Genomic DNA, 17,990 nt, shown 5'->3' with positions numbered 1-17,990 from the left:
GCGCAGGCAGCGAGCGGGATGGTGAGCACTCGCCTCAGGACCAGGGCCCGCTCTGGGAGCTCTGCCCCGGTGGTGGCCAGCGTAGGCACCCAGACAGAGCCGATGAGAGGGGAGGCTGTGGCGCAGACCTCGGAGTGTAGAAAGTGCCTCGACTGGCCTCTTGAGGCAAGGGTGCACAATGGACAGGGCTGCACTCGGTGCGCCCTGGTGGAGGTCCTCCTGCAGCAGGTGGCTGAGCTGCAGGAGGCTGTTGGAGAGCTAAAAGATGCCAGGGAAGCTGAGAGGAAGCTGAGCTGCTTGCTCCAGGCCCAAACTGTACAGGGGCTGCAAACGTCCAGCATTGCTCATATAGGAAAGAAGGAGGGCAGCAACCCAGGAAGCTGGGAATTAGTTACGAGAAAAACTAACAAAAAAAGGAGGAAGAGGACAATTAACGACAAGGGGCTTCCTCCTAAATCTGAAGTCCCCACCCAGAACCGCTTCGCAGTTCTGCAGGGGGCTAACGAGAAAGCACCCACCACACCTAATGAGCATCCTGCTGATGCACCAGTAAAGAGGATCACTACTGGTGCCTCCAGGAAAAAGCGGAGGGTCATAGTAGTAGGGGACTCTACTTTGAAAGGCACAGAGGCACCCATCTGCCGGCCTGATCCAGTCTCGAGGGAGGTGTGTTGCCTGCCAGGGGCTTGGATCAGGGATGTTGCTGAGAGGCTGCCTGCTCTAGTAAGTCCTGCTGACTATTACCCCCTTCTAGTGGTCCATGTGGGTGCTAGAGATATAGATAGCAGTAGCCTGGAGAACATTAAGAAGGACTACAGAGCCCTGGGAGAGGTGGTTAGGGGCTCTGGAGCTCAGATAGTTTTTTCATCGATTCTCCAGGACAAAGGGGAGGACCTTAAAAAAGCTAGGTGCATTTGGCAGGTTAATAAATGGTTAGAATGGTGGTGCCATAGTCAGGGGTTTGGCTATTTAGAACATGGGGCTCCATTTGGGAGGCCAGATCTACTGGAGGCTGGTGGAGCTGGTCTGACAAAGAAGGGGAAGAGCTGTTTTGGTAGGAGGCTTGCCAGGCTGGTCAGGAAAGCTTTAAACTAGATGTGTTGGGGGAGGGGAGCATTGATCCATCCCAACACTCCTGGTCAGTTGCCAGCACCTGTAATAAGTGCTTGGAGGAATGTAGAGATGTTCCAGCTGCCCCAGCCATTGAGTCGGCTGCATTTGGAGCTCAGCTAAGGTGCCTCTATACAAATGCCCGTAGTATGGGGAACAAGCAAGAGGAATTAGAGATGTGTGCAAGGCTACAGGAATATGATGTCATTGGTATCAAAGAAACATGGTGGGATGGCTCCTATGACTGGAGTGTCGAAATGGAAGGTTACAGGCTGTTTAGAAAAGATAGGCCAGGCAGATGGGGAGGGGGCGTTGCTATCTATGTCAGTGATAGGCTAGAGAGTATGGAACTCTGTCTGGGGACGGGTGATGAGGTAACAGAGTGTTTGTGGGTCAGGATCAAAGGGAGAACAGCGATGGGGGACATTACAGTGGGGATCTGTTACAGGCCGCCTGATCAAGAGGACTCTGTGGATGAAGCGCTCTACAGACAGATAGGAGCAGCCTCACGCTCGCAGGCCCTTGTCCTCATGGGGGACTTCAACCATCCTAACATCTGTTGGAGGGACGGTACGGCCCAGCACAAGCAATCCAAGAGGTTCCTCGATTGTGTGGAAGACAACTTCCTCTTTCAAGCAATAGAGGAGCCGACAAGGAGAGGTGCCATGCTTGACGTCGTGCTCACCAACAGGGAGGGACTGGTTGGAAATGTGATGCTCCAGGGCAGCCTTGGCTCTAGTGATCACGAGATGGTTGAGTTTGAGATCCTCAGGACAGTGAGAAGAGCATGCAGCAAGCTCACTGCCCTGGACTTCAAGAAAGCAGACTTTGGCCTCTGCAGGAACCTCCTTAGTAAGGTTTCATTGGATATAGTCCTAGAGGGCAGGGGGGCCCAAGACTGCTGGTCAATATTCAAGGATCACCTGCTATGTGCTCAGGAGTGTTGCATCCCGACTAGAAGAAAGTGCGGCAGGAGGGCCAGGAGACCTCCATGGATGGACAAGGAGCTGCTGAGGAAACTTAGAGGGAAAAAAGAAGCTTATAGAAGGTGGAAGCGAGGACAGGCGGCCTGGGAAGAATATAGGAGCATTGCCCGAGAAGCTAGGGACCAGGTTAGGAAAGCTAAGGCCCAGCTAGAATTAAGTTTGGCAAGGGATGTAAAAGATAACAGGAAAGGATTCTATAGATATGTAGCAAATAAAAGACAGACTAGGGACAACTTGGGCCCTCTCCGGAAGCTATCAGGAGAACTGGCTACCCTGGATTTGGAGAAGGCTGAGGTTTTTAATGACTTCTTTGCCTCAGTCTTCACCAGCAAATGCTCTGACCATACCATGAAAGTCTTGGAAAGCAAATGCAGGGACTGTGAAAATGAAGACCTTAGGCCCACTGTAGGAGAGGATCAGGTTCGAAACCATCTTAAGAACCTGAATGTGCACAAGTCCATGGGACCTGATGAAATCCATCCATGGGTCCTGAAGGAGCTGGCGAATGAAGTTGCTAAACCACTGTCCATCATATTTGAAAAATCCTGGCAGTCAGGTGAAGTTCCCGATGACTGGAAGAAGGGTAATATAACCCCCATTTTCAAGAAGGGGAAGGTGGAAGACCCGGGGAACTACAGACCAGTCAGTCTCACCTCTGTGCCTGGCAAAATCTTGGAACAGTTTCTCCTGGAAAACATGCTAAGGCACATGAAAAACAACGAGGTGGTTGGTGACAGCCAACATGGCTTCACTAAGGGGAAATCCTGCCTGACCAATTTGTGGCCTTCTATGATGGAGCCACGGAACTGATGGACAGGGGCAGAGCAGTTGACGTCATCTACCTGGACTTGTGCAAAGTGTTTGACACTGTCCCGCATGACATCCTTGTCTCTAAATTGGAGAGACATCAATTTGATAGATGGACCACTCGGTGGATAAAAAACTGGCTCGATGGCCACACGCAAAGAGTTGTGGTAAATGGCTCGATGTCCCATTGGAAACCTGTAACGAGTGGTGTCCCTCAGGGATCGGTGTTGGGACCGGTCGTGTTCAACATCTTTGTCGGCGACATGGACAGTGGGATTGAGTGCGCCCTCAGCGAGTTTGCCGATGACACCAAGCTGTGTGGTTCGGTTGATACACTGGAGGGAAGGGATGCCATCCAGAGGGACCTTGACATGCTTGTGAGGTGGGCTGATGCCAACCTTATGAAGTTTAACCAAGCCAAGTGTAAGGTCCTACACCTGGGTCAGGGCAATCCCAGGCACTGCTACAGGTTGGGTGGAGAAGAGATTCAGAGCAGCCCTGCAGAGAAGGACTTGGGGGTGTTGGTTGACGAGAAGCTTAACATGAGCTGGCAGTGTGCACTTGCAGCCCAGAAAGCCAACCATATCCTGGGCTGCATCAAAAGAAGCGTGACCAGCAGGTCAAGGGAGGTGATCTTGCCCCTCTACTCTGCTCTTGTGAGACCTCACTTGGAGTACTGCATACAGTTCTGGTGTCCTCAACATGAAAAGGACATGGAGCTGTTGGAGCGAGTCCAGAGGAGGGCCATGAGGATGATAAGAGGGCTGGAGCACCTCCCGTATGAAGACAGGCTGAGAGAGTTGGGGCTGTTCAGCCTGGAGAAGAGAAGGCTGTGTGGAGACCTCATAGCAGCCTTCCAGTATCTGAAGGGGGTCTATAAGGATGCTGGGGAGGGACTCTTCCTTAGGGACTGTAGTGGTAGGACAAGGGGTAATGGGTTCAAACTTAAACAGGGGAAGTTTAGATTAGATATAAGGAAGAAGTTCTTTACTGTGAGGGTGGTGAGGCACTGGAATGGGTTGCCCAGGGAGGTTGTGGATGCTCCATCCCTGGCAGTGTTCAAGGCCAGGTTGGACAGAGCCTTGGACCACATGGTTTAGTGCGAGGTGTCCCTGCCCATGGCAGGGGTGTTGGAAGTAGATGATCTTAAGGTCCTTTCCAACCCTTACTATTCTATGATTCTATGATTCTACAGTGGGGAAACCCATTTACTGGGCTATGTTTTGCACAGCATGCTTTAGGTTTGCAAAGTTGATGTTCTAACTTTCAGTCCATTCTGAACTTGATACTTTTTCCCTGCTAATATTGGGCACAGGTGGTCATCTATGAAATTATCTGTGTCTTCCTGTGCTTTTCAGGCCTTCCTAAGTACTCTGAGAGTCAAATGAGATTTTAACACAGTGCCTGCTGCTTTCCAGGGACGTAGTAGTTAGTGTGGTGTGTTCGGCCCAGAGCAATGTTCAGTCCTGGCTTGGTAATGCTTTCTCCCTTCTTGTCTTCACTTGTAGTCACAAAAAAGCAGGGATGACTTTAAAAAGAAGGGGCTTTTTTTTTTTCTTTTGATATTGGAAGTAAAAGAGTACTGGTGCAAGGCAGCCCTATGTAGAGCTACCCTACCAGCAGTAGATGATCTGGTACCTCTACCCAGGACAGTGCAGCCCCAGATTTCAGTCTCTGGGAACAGAATGATCACATCAGTAATGAGATCTCTCAGAAGACCATCAGGATCTTCCTCATCACACCAGTATTTAGCTTTGCCAGAGCACTGTGTGGGTAGGGCTCTACTGCCATGTTTCAGACAGATTTGGTGTCTCTGCAAGGGGAGTTTTTGCATGGACAAAGCATAGATCAAAGACTTTATTCTGTGACACTGATATCCAAAACTATTTTTCCAATTTTCCTGATTTATTTTGTTATTTCTTCAGCTTATTTTAGAAGTTGTATCCTATTCCCTTCTGTTTTCCTAAAATGAGTGAAATTCAGAGTTTTGATATTAGTAGATGTTTTCAAGACTTACAGGGAAGCTTGTGTTCATCCTAGATGACACTTCCTCTTCTTCCTTTCCCTGTTGCTGTTCCTCCTGCAGTCTTCCTATATTTCACAGTAAGTCAAGGTTATTTAGTGGTAAAATGTGAATGGCACCTTGTCAGTACTGGCACTTCCAGGCTTGCTTCCTTCCTTGGAATCATGCTGCAGCTAAAACCAAAGGAATTTTAACTTTTTTAAGAGATGAGTTTAGAAAAAGCTGTGGTCAGGAATGTCTTGGGTCCCAAATGATGTTTTGTAGTCATCTGCTACTACTCCTGGCTTCCCTCTGCTATTAAATACATTGGAGGCTACTTCTGGCAATTCCAACTTGTTGTTGTTGTTGTTGTCGTCATCTTCCTTTTGAGCAGATTGCTGTCTTTCTGTCATTTATTGTTATTTTATTAGGCAGTGATAGATTAGATTTAGACCAAAGTCCTTTCTGAAACCCACCAAATATTAGTCCCTGTAATATTCTCCCACCAAATATTAGCAATACACTCCCCACCAAATATTACTCCATACTTCATATTAAAACATTGGTGTGTTATCAACATTATTCTCAGACTAAAGCCAAAACACAGCACTGTACCAGCTACTAGGAAGAAAATTAACTGTAGCCCAGATGAAACCAGGACACTTTTTTTTTTTGCCAGTAGATGGCATTCTCAATGCCTATACTCATTGCTGTGCAGTAAACAAGTACATGCTAAAATCGGTATGAATACTTCTCTACTGTTTTTAGGTCTAAGTACTTAATGTGATACCTATGTTTCTATTTTGCTCTGAGATCTTGCTTGGAGTTTAAATTTCAGACAATTCAGATCTGTAGACTTTGAAGTACAAATCTCTCAATGTGAAATGAGCTCAGAGAACTTCAGATTTCTTATTGAAGCAGAATATAGCTCAGGCAGGGTGAGAGCTCTCACAGTTTGAAGACCACAGATAGTGATAATTTATGAAAATGCTTAACATTACATTAAGTCTGCAGAGCCAGTAGGGAAAAAAGCAAGGCCATTATATATATATGGCTATATTTGTGCATAAATAAATTAATGCATGCTGAGGAAATACTTGTTCAATCATTTATTCTCTGTATTGTCAGAATGCCTCTAACAGACCTGAGCTTCCCCTGTTTTGAAGCTGCAATATAACTGCACCAAGATGTATAGTAGTGCCTCTTCTCCCTTGCTGAATTTAGATCATAGCATTAAACAAGACCTGAGACCTAAGCAAGTAGACTCTGACTCACTCGTCAAGTTTAGTATATCTCAGTTTTCTCTTCTGTCGCAGTCTGTGGTATGACTTTCTGTTGGGAATATAGGAATACACTAGCATGTAGTTTGACAAACAATTTTGGTACTATCTACCTGAAAATACTTGTTAATACAAGTTAAATCCCAGTGTGGCCTTTTGCCTTTCTTAGGGATGGAAAAAAATTCATGGCTTTCTAAGTGACTGTAGAACACATGATATATCCTAAATCAATAGACCTAAAGTTTATTTCTTAACTTTGCCCCTCAACTACATAAAGAATATCTGTGACTGTCAAAATCGGATGTTGTAGACAAGCCTTGATCTAGATTATTCAGTTGCAGAGATGCTTCACTAAGGGCAAATAGTGCCTGTCAAATTTGGTGGCCTTCTATGATGGGGCCATGGCATTGGTAGATAAGGGAAGAGCAACTGACATCATCTACCTGGACTTGTGCAAAGCATTTGACACTGTCCCATATGACATCCTTCTCTCTAAACTGGAGAGGCATGGATTTGATGGATGGACCACTGAGTGGATAAAGAATTGGCTGGATGGTTGCACTCATGGAGTTCTGGTCAACAGTTTAATGTCCAAGTGGAGATCAGTGACAAGTGGTGTTCCTCCAGGGTTGGTATTGGGATCATCACTGTTTAACATCTTTGTTGGTGACATGGACAGTGGGATTGAGTGCACCCTCAGCAAGTTTGCTGACAACACCAAGCTGTGTGGTGCAGTTGACACACTGGAGGGAAGGGATGCCATCCGGAGGGACCTTGACAGGCTCAAGAGATGGGCCAGTACAAACCTCATGAAGTTCAACAAGGCAAACTGCAAGGTCCTGTACGTGGGTTGGGGTAATCCCAAACACAAATACAGGCTGGGCAGGGACTGAATTGAGAGCAGCTCTGAGGAGAAGGACTTAGGGGTGGTGTTTGACAAAAAGCTGAACATGAGCTGGCAGTGTGCACTTGCAGCCCAGGAAGCCAACCATATAACGAGCTGCATCAAAAGAAACAGAACCAGCATGGGACTGTATGCTGGGCTGAATCAAAAGGAGCGTGGCCAGCAGGCTGAAGGAGATGATTCTCGCCCTCTACTCCACTCTCATGAGACCCCACCTGGAGTACTGCATTCAGCTCTGGGGCCCCCAACACAAGAGGGATGTGGACCAGAGGAGGGCCATGAAGATGATCAGAGGGCTGGAGCACCTCTCCTCTGAAGACAGGCAGAGAGAGTTGGACTTGTTCAGCCTGGAGAAGAGAAGGCTCTGGGGAGACTTTATAATAGTCTTCCAATACCTAAAGGGGGCCTACAAGAAATCTGGAGAGGGACTTTTTACAGAGGAATGAAGTGACAGGACAAGGGGGAATGGCTTTAATGTGACAGAGGGGAGATTTGGATTAGATGTTAGGAACAAGTTCTTTACTATGAGGATCGTGAGACACTGGAACAGGTTGCCCAGAGAAGTTGTGGATATATATAGGTCCTCACTTTTTTTTTTCCAACTCAGAAATCTGAAGTATTTATATAAATTGGTGAATGGTTAATGTCAACTTCTCACTTTTGTGTTATTTTCAAATCAAGTAGAGTGATCCCTGTACATTCCCTCTGTAGTGATAGGACAAGATTCTGCCCCTCTACTCTGCTCTCGTGAGACCCCACCTGGAGTACTGTGTACAGTTCTGGTGTCCTCAACATAAGAAATACATGGAACTGTTGGAACAAGTCCAGAGGAGGTCCACGAAGATGATAAGGGGGCTGGAGCACCTCCCGTAAGAAGACAGGCTGAGAAAGTTGGGGCTGTTCAGCCTGGAGAAGAGAAGGCTGCGTGGAGACCTCATAGCAGCCTTCCAGTATCTGAAGGGGACCTACAAGGGTGCCGGAAAGGGACTCTTCATCAGGGACCGTAGTGATAGGACAAGGGGTAATGGGTTCAAACTTAAACAGGGAAGATTTAGGTTGGATGTAAGGAAGAAATTTTTCACTGTGAGGGTGGTGAGGTACTGGAACAGGCTGCCCAAGGGAGTTGTGAATGCTCCATCCCTGGCGGTGTTCAAGGCCGGGTTGGACAGAGCCTTGAACAACTTGGTCTAGTGGGAGGTATCCCTGCCCATGGCAGGGGGGTTGGAACTAGATGATCTTAAGGTCCTTTCCAACCCTAACCATTCTATGATTTTATGATTTCTGAAATGCATTGCAGTGTTGGTATCTTGGACTTTGTAGCCCTGCTTTAGTACATAAAAGAACAGATATTGACCAGTACAATGAGACAAAATGATATATTTTCATCATCCAAGTTCATATGAAAAGTACAGAAATAGTGAGAAGTATTTTTAACTATCTATCTATCTCCAGTCTTAATCGTTGTCCAAGGTCTTTTCTTAAGTGCCTTTTTCGAAACTTTCTCATAGTAATGGTAATAGCAAAAGTACATAATGTAGAAAATAGCAGAATGAAAACTGAGGTTTTGTTTCCTTAAAAATTACTAACATTTCCAGTGATTTCATCTTACTTGTTTTTTTCTCTCTCAGAGTAATACTTATGAATATATTCTTAATCCAAGATATGATTTCTATGAGAAATCTACATCTCACATGTTTAACTTTAGAAGTATATAGTCATTTTGATATTTGATCTCATAAGCCAAATACATGCTAATGGATGAAAATATGTTTCCATTTCAAACAAATATTTGGAAAATGCTACCTTTGGACTGTTCCCAGTCTAGAAATATAACATATTGCTGTGCAAGGATTCGAATCAATTTATGCTCCATTGCAAAGTGCAAGTATATAAACTGAAATGAAAGCTTAAATCATGAGAAGGATATTGGATCGCTTTTTCTTATCTCTTTTTATGTTGACAGCAGGCTCAATATGAGTCAGCAGTGTGCCCTGGCAGCCAAGAGGGCAAACCACATCCTGAGATGCATCAAACAGCAAAACTAGATGGTCAAAAGAGGTGATTATCCCAATGTATTCAGCATTGGTGCAGTCTCACCTTGAGTACTGTGTGCACTTCTGGGCCCCACAATTTAAGAAGGATGTTAAGGTACTCAAATGCATCAAGAGAAGGGCAACAAAGCTGGCGACAGGGCTGGAAGGCGTGTCCTATGAACAGCAGCTAAGGATTCTGGATTTGTCTAGTTTGGAGAAAAGGAGGCTGAGGGCCAATGTCATTGCTCTCTACAGCTTCCTGAGGAGGGGATGTGGAGAGGGAGGTGCTGATCTCTTCTCCCTGGAATCCAGTGACAGGACACATGGGAATGGTTCAAAGCTGCACCAGGGGAGATTCAGACTGGCCATTAGGAAGCATTTCTTTACTCAGAGGGTGGTCAAACACTGGAACAGGCTTCCTAGAGAGGCGGTGGATTCCCCAAGCCTGTCAGTGTTTAAAAGGCATTTGGACAATGGCCTTAATAACACGCTTTAACCTTTGGTCAGCCCTGAAATGGTCAGGCAGTTGGACTAGATGATTGTTGTAGGTCCCTTCCAACTGAGAATACTGTATTCTATTCTGTTCTATCTCAACCCTATGCAAAATATGTCAAATGTGCCTGTTTCTTTAAATCAGATTTCACTTATTAGTAACAGCCAGACAGGAGACAGCCTCTTCTTTTCACATTTGTTAAGGTCATATGGAAAAAGAAAGCAAGAAATGGATTTAATTATGTAAAAAAGAAGTCCTTTTGTGTTGTTTGGGGTTTTTTTTTAGCATTATAATGAAATACTGATTTTTCTTTATATTTGCTACAGCTCTTAGTCCTCTGGTAGACGAACTAGAGAGTTTATGCTGGGATTGCTGCTGCATGCTTATGTTGCAAAACACAGTCCACAGGAGCAGCTCAGTTACTAAAGACGTTCTTGAGTAGAATTTCTTAGGCCTATTGATGAGTGCATGCTAAACACAGAATAACTGTAAATTCGCTGTTTCTACACCAACCTAGGTGGAATCTGAGCCAGGGGCAGGAGTAATTTCCATGTAACATGTAGATGGGATCAAAAGAGACTTCAGGGCCTTGGAATGACTGGTTAAGGGATCAGGAGCACAACTAGCATTCTCCTTTATCCTTCCAGTTGCAGGGAATGGTGAGGGAAGAAACAGGAAGATCCAGCAGATCAATACCAGGCTCCAAGCCTGGTGTCACTGGCAGAATTTTGGGGGTTTTGACCATGGGTTGGTCTAGGTGACACCAGGCCTACTGGTGACAGATGGGGTACACCTGTCTCAAAGGGGAAAAAGGATCTTTGATCAGGAGTTAGCAGGGCTCATTGAAAGAGCTTTAAACTAGATTTGAAGAGGGAAAGGGATAAAACCAGGTTCACTAGAGATAAGCCTGGGGACGGCATGCCAATGCTTGAGAGATGGTGTGCTAGTGAGGTTCTTCAGCCTGCTCCACAATGTACTGAGTACACTGAAGCACATTTGAAATGTCTTTATTCTAATGCATGCAGCGTGAGGAATAAACAAGAGAAGCTAGAAGCTTTGGCCCAGTCCCGGAGCTATGATATCCTTGGCATAAGTGAAACCTGGTGGGATGACTCCTGTGCCTGGTATGTCGTGATGGATGGTTACAGGCTCTTCAGGAGGGATAGGTAGGGCAGGTGAGGTGGGGGGACGCCGCGATTGAGAGACGGGACGCAGCTTGATGCAAGCAAGATGTCGTTTTATTACAGTTATCCATATATATTTATACTTGTTCCTACCTAGCGTGTCTCATACTGATTGGTCTATCTTTTACAGAAGGCACACACTGATTGGCTAACTAACATAAGACAAACTATTAATCAAGCATTTATCTCCCCCCAGCAACATCTTTTCTTACACAAAGAGTTAGCTCCTCTCCATCAAGGTCGGCTACTCCCTTCTGTCTCGACCTTTCCAACCCGTGATTGATAAATAAACACTGGGCCATTCTTTCTCAGCCAAGTTTTTATCCTTATCTTATTCCTCCCATGGTTTACGACCGACAAGTTCCAACACGTCTCCTTCTATCAGCTGAACAGCACTGGGAGTCCTGCTGAGAGTAGCCAAATCCTGTCCCACATCTCTCCCTTCCTGTTGCACAAAAAGAATTTTTTCATGGAACGCTCTATCAATCTCTGTAGACACTGCAACAGACAGGGTAAAAGGATTAACAGGAGAATAAAGACAGCCAAGGCATAAACAATTGTCTTTACCAAACTCCTTAACCATCCTGATAGCCCCCATCCTCCAAGGAGTTTATCTAACCAATCCCAACTATCGTCTTGTCGGAGTTTAAAGACTCCTTTTTTAAGCTGTTGAATACTGGCATGGATTGATTCTGAGTGATCGGAGAGATTCATACAACACATGCCTTCAAAGTCTTCACAGCCATGGCCTTGTGCTAAAAGCAAAAAGTCTATAGCAGCTCTATTTTGTAATGTAGCATGGCGAACACTATCTACATCTAATAAAAGACCAGATAAGGCATCGCTAGTAGCATTAGTTTGTTTAGCAAGCCAGCAGCCAAGTTTATCTAGAGTCGCTAATGCTCTCCCAGCGGCAAGCCCAGGTATCAGAAGAGAGGTAACAAAGCGTTGACTAAAAGACCAAAACTCCGTGCTATCATCGCAATCAGGGGTATATGCATGAATGCCACGCTTTGCTCTATGAGAAAGACGGTGTTGTAAAATCATAGATGTATTAGGAGTTAGGACAGAAAGGCGTCCGAGGCTACATGGACCTCCTTCGACCTTTTATACACTATATGAGACCAGTCTACACAACTATGTAAATAACGGCTATTTCCTAACAATTCGTGCCCTGTGACAACTAAGACTTTTGCTACATCAATTTCCTTTTCTAAACAGTCATCGCACCAGCGTTTGGCAAGCGTCGCTCAGCGCCACCATTCCTTTTCACAAGTATAGCATATACACAAGACCCAAGGGTCACAAGTTTTACATAAAATATAAACGATTTCTGCAGTTGATATTTCTTTACACTGATTCATATAGTCCTTCCTTGCTTGCGGTGTTCAATTCATGTTGTCCTGGCTCTTCTCAGGAGGTTCACCGATTTGTTGCTCGGAAGGGTGGTCCGGAGGATGATCGGAGTCCTCACCAGATGATTGTGGTAGGGATTTTAGATCATGCGGAGTCATAACATTAAGTATCAAAGACAGAAGATAGCAAGCTTGCAAAACACGGGGAAGAAAGCCCATGTTCGGTAACAGTGCGGCGCAGCTCCTTAACTACTGGAAAAGACAAAGCCTCCCACTGTGCCCCCCGGCCTTGATATATTACGGGGGCTACAATTGTCTTGGCAATTTCCAGATCTCCCTCCTTCAAGGCTTGTCGTCTTATGTTAACCCAAACACCGCGTGGGTCAGGGGGGTAGAGGTCTGGCTCTTTTTCAGGGTCCACCGGTCCCGGATCAAAGGGGTATTCCTCTGGGGAGTAACCTGCGGTACAGACCTCCAAAGGCTTGAGGTTTTTTCGGTCCTCCGATAACAGCGGAGGTACCGTGGGAGAGTCTGCTTCTCTCTCCGCTATGTCTTTGTGGCTTTTTTCCTGGACTTTCAAAGCCTCAAAAATGCTTCTCCACCAAGGGAGCATACGCTGCGCCTCAGCGTTCCCAGTTGTCGCTGCATCCTATAATTTCACCCCCACATTGTCCCAAAGTTCCTTCGTAAAAATACTAGATGCAGTCACAGCGGGTATTTTCACCTGCACCCATTTAAGCATTGCTTTAAGGTCATGCCCAGGAACATTTTTCCCATGCTTTCGCAGGAGAGCTTTCATAAGCTCATATACATCTCTCTCTGGGGAAGATTCTTGATTTCCCATGTTTCCCACAGCTCACCTCTCTACTCCAGAGGGATTAGTGCTGGCCAGCTCCTGCTTCCTTTCAGCAGTTCATTCAAAGTTCTGTGGGACTCGCAGCAAGCCGCTCAGCTAGGCGGTTCGTTGACCCATCACGTCGGGGTCACCAATTTGCCGCGATTGAGAGACGGGACGCAGCTTGATGCAAGCAAGATGTCATTTTATTACAGTTATCCATATATATTTATACTTGCCTCTACCTAGCGTGTCTCATACTGATTGGTCTGTCTTTTACAGAAGGCACACACTGATTGGCTAACTAACGTAAGACAAACTATTAATCAAGCATTTATCTCCCCCCAGCAACATCTTTTCTTACACAAAGAGTTAGCTCCTCTCCATCAAGGTCGGCTACTCCCTTCTGTCTCGACCTTTCCAACCCGTGATTGATAAATAAACACTGGGCCATTCTTTCTCAGCCAAGTTTTTATCCTTATTCCTCCCATGGTTTACGACCGACAAGTTCCAACACGTCTCCTTCTATCAGCTGAACAGCACTGGGAGTCCTGCTGAGAGTAGCCAAATCCTGTCCCACAGGGGGATGGTGCTGTATGCAAGGGAGGGATTGGACTGTATGGTGCTTACAGTTGGTACAACACAGCTGAGAGTCTCTGGGTAAGGATGAAGGGGAAAGCAAATAAAGCAGATGTTGTGGGAGTCTACTGTCAACCACCGAGCCAAAACAACACCACTGATTAATTATTCTACAAGGAATTAAGGGATATCTCTAGAACAGCTGCCCTTATCCTTATGGGTGATTTTAACTTCCCAGACATCAACTGGGAATATCATACAGCAGACACAAACAGGTCCAGGAAACTCCTGAGGCATGTCAAAGATAGATAACTTCTCGCTGAGGCAATTAGCTCTGGTGCAGGCACATTCTGCAGCAAAGAGGGGGAACACAGTGGGGTGGGGTTCCTGAGGTGGGGAAACCCCAGGGGAGCCCAGAGCTGGCAGCTCACACAAGAGTAGATGATGAGGTGTGGGTGGGGCCAGGAGTAACAGCAGCCACCCCCTGCTCCCACAGAAGGCAGCCCTAGTGAGTGGGGCAAACAGGGTGTGGTGCATCAGCCAGGGCATGGTGTGGCACTGCAGTTCCTGCAGGAGGGCATGCAGGGAGGGCACCTCTTTGTAGGAGGGACATTCCACTGGCCAAGTGGAGAGACTTGAAGTCCACATAACCCAGTAATCAGGCACTGTTCCATGGTCATCTGCACAGGTCAAGGGCACTCATCCTACCTGACCCTCAAGGCAAAGTGGTGGGCACTTGTCTGAGAGCAAAGGCTGCAGATCTGGCTGGAGGGTCTGCAACATCCACCCCAGCGGTGGCTAATGCCTCCACCCAGGTGGAGCTGCTGTGCAGACCTTGGACTACGAGAAGGGCCTAGACTTTTCTTCAGGGGCCTGCCTGCAAAAAGTGTGCACAGGTGGTGGACACCTGGTGAGAAGGCTGTGTGGCATCAGAGAGGCTAAGAAGAAGTTAGAAAATAAGGATGTGATTAGTGAAAGCCAACATGGCTTCACTAAGGGGAAATCATGTCTAACAAATTTGGCAACCTTCTACAACGGGGTTGCAGCATTAGTGGATAAGGGAAGAGCAACTGACGGCATCTACCTGAAGTTGTGCAAAGCATTTGACAGTGTCCTGCACGACGTCCTTGTCTCTAAATTGGAGAGGCATAGATCTGACAGATGGACCACTCAGTGGATAAGGAATTGGCTGGATGGTCACACTCAGGGAGTTCTGGTCAGTGGTTCCATGTCCAAGCGGAGATCAGTGACAAGTGGTGTTCCTCCAGGGTCGGTATCAGGACCGGTGCTGTTAAATGTTTTTGTCAGTGACATGGACAGTGGGATTGAGTGCACCCTCAGCAAGTTTGCTGACAACACCAAGCTGTGTGGTGCAGTCGACACACTGGAGGGAAGGGATGCCATCCAGAGGGACCTTGACAGGCTCAAGAGATGGGCCAGTACAAACCTCATGAAGTTCAACAAGGCAAGCTGCAAGGTCCTGTGCATGGGTTGGGGCAATCTCAAGCACAAATACAGGCTGGGCAGGGACCGAATCGAGAGCAGCTCTGAGGAGAAAGATGTTGGGGTGTTGGTTGACAAAGAGCTCAACATGATATGGCATTGTGTGCTTGCAGCCCAGAATGCCAAGTGTATGCTGGTTGCATCAAAAGGAGCGTGGCCAGCAGGTTGAGGGAGGTGATTCTCCCCCTCTGCTCTTGTGAGACCCCATCTGGAGTACTATGTTCAGCTCTGGGGCCCCCAACACAAGAGGGACATGGACCTGCTTCAGTGAGTCCAGAGGAGGGCCACAAAGATGATCAGAGGGCTGGAGCACCTCTCCTCTGAAGACAGGCAGAGAGAGTTGGACTTGTTCAGCCTGGAGAAGAGAAGGCTCTGGAGAGACTTTATAACAGTCTTCCAATACCTAAAGGGGACCTACAAGAAATCTGGAGAGGGACTTTTTACAGAGGAATGAAGTGACAGGACAAGGGGGAATGGCTTTAATGTGACAGAGGGGAGATTTAGATTAGACATTAGGAAAAAATTCTTTACTATGAGTGTTGTGGAATGGGTGACTGCCTTAGGCAAGTGGGCAAGATGTGTTAGGGAGATCCTCCTGTTGAGTCACAAGGTACAGAAAGGATCCCCTTGCTTTCCAGCTGATCCTCAGATATTAGAGGGGCTGGGTGCAGCTGCATCCAAACCTAGTGTCAGACTTGGTCAATGGTTTATGTCTAAAGGATTGTGTAGTGTTTGCACCATGTTGTCCAAATTTTTCCTGCATGCTAACACTGTCACAGTACAAGGGGGGTTTCCTCAAACCCTTTATATTTGACCAGCATTCCAGTTTCCCAAGAAAGATGAGACCCTTGTGCCCGACCAGCCTGTCTGCGTTACATTACCAGACAGCCCACCGAATGAGAGTGTGATTCGACTAACCTATTCCCAGAAGTTACAATGGAGTCTTGTTTTGCTAACCGATGGGGGCAATAGAAAGGACACAGACACCAACGGAAAGAATGGTCTTATTTTACTATTAATATTAAGGTAATGTAGAAATAAAATGATACATTTAATAAAACAATTAGCTTATTATGCTGTAGGTTTAAACAACAAACAAGATAAGCAAGGTAATGCACCTAATCATTACTACATGATAAAGAGAATAGTGATTAAGAAAAAGATACATCACCAATTGCCTAAATACATTACCATCATCCAGATCCGCAGTCGCTGGGGAGCCCCTGTTGCAGCGAGGATTTGGAGAACCTTTCCCAGTAATTGGGAAGTTCTACGCAGTGCGTCCACTCGTAGATGAGGCCTCCAAAGTCGCTGCAAGAGGGTCCAGCTTTTTATAGACTCAAATTAGCAAGTCAGGGTAACTTGCATATCCTTTTGTGCAGAAACATCTGGTGGTACACCTCCCCCGACCAACCAAAACCAGGGCTTGTCCAGAGCCCGGGGCACAGTTGATAGGGTTTCCTAGAATACTTTGCAAATAATTGCACAAGATCCTTGCAGAAGTATCTGTTGTGGTGTTAAGACAGTTAGCATAAGCAGTTTGTTGAGTCTTTATACAAGGTTTATCTATTTTAAAACATTAATGTCAGCGGTTTGTCATTATGTCTTGACATATCTATTTCAAAACATTAGCATTAGCAGTTATGCCTTAACATATCTATTTTAAATATTAGCATCAATGGTTTATTGTTATGTCTTGACATATCTATTTTAAAACATTAGCATCAGTGGTTTAGTGTTAAAACAGCTAGCATAAGTGGTTTGTCATTATGTCTTAACATTATATCAACTAGCACAAAGGGCATTGATCACACTACAGAATTCATCTATAAGTCAACTCTGGCTTGGGCCTGTTGTCCAAGCCCTGGCACTTCAAGTCTTCCCCCATCCCTCCCCTCTTTTATTCACTTTTATACTTTTCTTTACTTTCAGGTGGAGCTTGAGTGACTCTAGTCATACATTCTTTTATTATTGATTGGTGTAAAATTCTTTTGCTTTTCTCTTAAAGATATAGCTGATAAAATATAGACCTCATGCTCAGTGATGAGTGGTTGTACCTTGGAGGTGGGTAACTTTGGGATGGAGGTGTGCACCACAGCTGCTGGGTCAGCAATGGACATCTCATATTTTCCATTTGACAGCTGCTATGCATCTTATCAGCTGTAGGGTACCATCAACTTTCCAATCCTGCAGGGAGTACACCACCTGGTTGTGGTGTCTCCACTATGCTCCACCCTCCCCTGATCCTCTAAGATGGCAGGTTGTGTTACCTAGGGATCCATGGTGGAGGAGAGTCTGTGCATGCCAACCATCCTGAAAGTGGCAACTGTATTTCACCCTAAAAAGGTTTCCGTAATACTACAACTTCTGTTAGACCCCAGTTTTCTCTAATTTGCCTCCCCCCCAAGTGATTTTCCCACAATGAGGGTGGTGACACACTGGAACAGGTTGCCCAGAGTTGTAGCTGCCTCATCCCTGAAAGTGTCCAAGGCCAGGTTGGATGGGGCTTTGAGCAATCTGGTCTAGTGGAAGCTGTCCCTCCTGGCGGGGGGGGTGTTGAATTAGATAATCTTTAAGGTCCCTTCCAACCCAAAACATTCTGTGATTTGTGGTGCAGGTAGTAAGGGAGCAAAATAGGAAAGGTGACCTCCTGGATTTGCCATTTGTAAACAAGGAATCATGAGCAAAGTAGTGATTGATGGCTGCCTCGTTCACTGTGGCCACAAAGTAGTTGAGTTTCAAAACACTGGTGATCGATAGGAGAAAAACCACCAGCAAAACTTCGATCCTGGATATAGGGAGAATGGACTTCAGGCAGGTGAAGGAGCTAGTTGGTAAGGTCCCCTGGGAATCTGCTTTTGAAGGTATTCAGGTACATGAATGCTCATAATTTTAAGAGCTATCTTTAAAGAGTACAGG

General features: G+C 46.1%; 1 protein-coding gene across 1 annotated transcript in view; it reads left to right on the top strand.

Moving 5' to 3' along the window:
• The window catches only part of LOC115619168 (microtubule-associated protein 1B-like), a 99,361-nt gene that overhangs the window by 31,125 nt on the left and 50,246 nt on the right, over positions 1 to 17,990 (top strand). The window lies entirely within an intron of this gene.

The sequence above is a fragment of the Strigops habroptila genome, chromosome W (genome assembly GCF_004027225.2).
Source record: "Strigops habroptila isolate Jane chromosome W, bStrHab1.2.pri, whole genome shotgun sequence".
Taxonomy (NCBI): Eukaryota; Metazoa; Chordata; class Aves; order Psittaciformes; family Psittacidae; genus Strigops; species Strigops habroptila.
This window is presented reverse-complemented; position numbering and strand designations above follow the sequence as displayed.